Raw genomic sequence first — 3,462 nt, forward strand, 5'->3', positions numbered from 1 at the left:
CCTCATTCTCGTCATCAATTTTCTCACCAAGGCTCTTGAACTCTGAAACTATCCTCTTGAATTCATCCAAATTATCTGAAAGGGGCTTAGCAGGATCCATCTTAAACATGATCAACATTGATACCCGAAACTCCCTCAGATACATTTTGTTGGGGAGATCCTTAGTAGCAAGAGGATCCTGCTAAGCCTCTGAGACTATCAACATTCACAAGTCTCAAATACTCAAGATCAACATTGGAGAGATAAAGAAATAGCTCAGGATAATTCTGCCAAATCCTTGATACCCGAAACTCGGGTGCTCGACTACTTGCTACTCAATCCTCGATCAGAAATCCCTTCTTCGTCTGAGTAGTCTCTGTTAAATTCTCGATGCAACTCGATGACAACAGAACTAATACTCGATTGTACTCGACGATTCTTGAATGATACTCGGTGTAACTCGAAGGTGAAAATGATGTACTCGAAGCAACTCAATAGCGATGAATCGATGCACGATTGACTCGATAATCTTGTTACTCGATGCAATTTGAAATGTAAACGATTGACGCGCGATTTACAATAAAGAATTACTCGATTGAACAAGAAAGATAATGGAAGAAGAAAGAGACATAGTGTTTACATGGTTTGGCAAGGTTGCCTACATCCACGGGAAGATCTGAAATCTTTTTACTTAATAAAGATTGCTTACAGATTTGATGTTTGCAAGAAAATTAAGAAAATGACGATAACTCTGTGTGTGTAATTCGAATTTGAAATCAGTGGTATTTATAAGGTCATATCAGCTGACCATTATACAAGTTAGTTATAAACAAACAGAAATTTGATGGTATTTGAGTCAAAGCTTTTTCGTATGCATATATATATATATTGGAATTAGGGTTTTGGGTAAAAATAAATATATATACTTATATATTTATGAGTATCTCGGTTAGCGTGAAAGATAAAAAGGGAAAAAAGAGAGTTCATCTTCTTCACGCGTGAGGCAGCCGTTGGAGCCTTCTCCCAGTCGATCGAAGAACCAGCCGCCTCACCTCGCGTCAGCATCCTGCTCAGCCTCAGCGTTTGACCGCCGGAGGAGCCACCGCCTATCGCTCAACGTCGCCGATTCGTCGCTCGATCACACCGAGCGTTTCACTCGCCCAGCCCGCCACCGTCTCTCTCCCTCTCCCTCACCATTCGCTCGCCCAGCCGCCAGCCGCCGCCTGCGCCCAGTCCCAAACCCGACGATGCCACCATCGATCTCCGACCAATGTTGTCGTCGGTACCTTGGTCTTCATCAGAATCCTAGATTTTTGTGAGTAAAGGTTTCGTTTGCAAGATTTAGTAGGTTTCTTACTGTGCTTGGAAAAATTTTGGAATGCCATAGAGATTGATTTTAGTTTTGGCTTAATATTCGTAGTTCATTTACCCATAATATTTGAAGGCTAGTTTGGAGTATCGAAGGACCTCGAGTTGCTTTCCGGTGGGATTATAGATTATTTATGAAAATACTCGAGCGGAAGCAGATCGATCATTTGATCATTGAATATGTATTTAATTATAAATTACAACATACTAAAGAAAAGTTTTAGAACCCTTTCTTCACGATTTTCCTGGAACAGACTTTCTCCAAGAAAAAACCTCGAACAAGAACTAATACTACTACGAATATTTCCTTGGAATTTTAGGATTGAGAACCAAAACTTTTCTGTCGTTTTCTTTTATTGTGCCAAAATTAACCATCACCCACGGGATGGAGACAAAAGAAGGAAAGAAGTTGTAACCCCTTCCTTATTATTAAAATAATAATAATAACATAAATATAAATATGATAACTAGCTTTATCATATTATATATATATATATATTAAATTATATGTTATATCAAATATAATATATAATCTATCGTTTTAATATTGTATCACATACAATATAAACTATAGTTTCTTTTATCTATTATATGATATTTAATATAAATCATATTTATATTAAATTTAATCAATTAATAGTACGATGACCTTTCACAAATTACTCAAGTACAGTTAGGCTAAATTATCGTTTTGCTTCTGAAGTTACATCTAACTCCTTAAGTATCATTGATTTCTCTAATGAACAATAGATTATAGTCCAACTATGAATAAACCGCTCTCAGGCTAGGAGATAGTGTGGCGCCACATTGTTCAGGATCTGAAAAATTAATGGTTGATTAATTAATCCTATATTATTTTCGTTAGTGTAATATTGTTAATGTTGTTATTAATATAATATTTTTATAATAAAATAACTCCTAATTTTAGGGGAGTTATCTCTACATGGGGGAGTTATTGTAACTCCTCCTCCTCTTTGATAAGTCTGTTGTGAATAGACATAAGGGTGTATGAAACGTGAAAAACGTTACAAAAAAAGAACTCTTTCCAAAAAAAACTCTATCATTCTCTCTCAATCCTTCTATCTTTCCTTTCTCCTAAAATAAGTACAAGGAAACCACACTTCCTTATTCTCTTGTCTTGAGAATAGTAGATGTTCCAGGTGGTGATATTCATGGAATTGTTTTCCAGTGTTCGTACAGATGAATTGGTGTTTGTGACATTTGGAGAGGAAATTCGTGAAGAATGAATTTCTACAAGGGTAAGTATTTTTTTTTTCTTCCATTCCTTTGTAGAATGTATGCTTAGAAATTCAATGTTTATCCACTGTAAATTTGGAATGTTTATCTCTCTGCATTTTGTGTGTTTCAAATTGAATTTCGATTGTACAACGTTCACATGCTCCCGAAAAGGAATTACATTCTTTCAATTTCAAAATTTGTAAATCTAGTCTTTTAGAGGGTTTGTCGAATGTGTTGTTAAACTTTTCCAAATTTTTGTAGAGGTTGCTCTTGAACCCATAACAAGAGTGTTGTAACAGTTTGATTCTCAACCGTAAAAAGGATCGAGTTTGTTCTTACTCCAAAAAAGGAACACTGTAGCGGTTCGACTCTAAGTCGTGGGAAGAGTCAAGATTGAATGATATACCCAAGTGGAGCTTGGGAAGTGGATGTAGGTCAGGTCATGTTGAACCACTATAAAATCACGTGTCAATTTCTCTATCCCTCTCCTAATTTATTTTTGCAATCAATTATTGTTATTATATTTCATTGGAATAAATTAATTACAATTTTTAATTCTTGAAATCATTGTTCATATTTGTTTGTTTTGATTGATATTTGTTTGTTTTGATTGATAGCTCTTAAAAACTTCTATCGCCTATCAATCTTATTATTATTATTAAACAAGGTGTTTAAAAGTGTTAGTTTTAGTTTATTGACTATTTGAAATGAATTTATTTGTATAAAATTCTTGTTTAAATTACTTATTAGCACAAAGTGTATTACTTAGTTTAACTGGCCTAGATTTAATAAAAAGTTTTAATTAGTTTGAATAAGCTCTATCCTCCCCTCTAGGGTTGTCATACCTATCATGTGTTTTTTGTGAAACCAAAAATA

At 34.7% G+C, this 3,462-nt stretch overlaps 1 long non-coding RNA gene across 1 annotated transcript; it reads left to right on the forward strand.

Moving 5' to 3' along the window:
- The first annotated feature begins 882 nt into the window (after window positions 1-882).
- Window positions 883-3,150, forward strand: LOC120092759 (uncharacterized). The gene is made up of 3 exons (XR_005486144.2): window positions 883-1,294; window positions 2,537-2,606; window positions 2,848-3,150. It is a non-coding gene; the product is annotated as an uncharacterized LOC120092759 (long non-coding RNA).
- Window positions 3,151-3,462: the final 312 nt, after the last annotated feature.

The sequence above is a fragment of the Benincasa hispida genome, unplaced genomic scaffold (genome assembly GCF_027475165.1).
Source record: "Benincasa hispida cultivar pf3 unplaced genomic scaffold, pf3_genome.v1.1 HicScf373, whole genome shotgun sequence".
Classification (NCBI taxonomy): domain Eukaryota; kingdom Viridiplantae; phylum Streptophyta; class Magnoliopsida; order Cucurbitales; family Cucurbitaceae; genus Benincasa; species Benincasa hispida.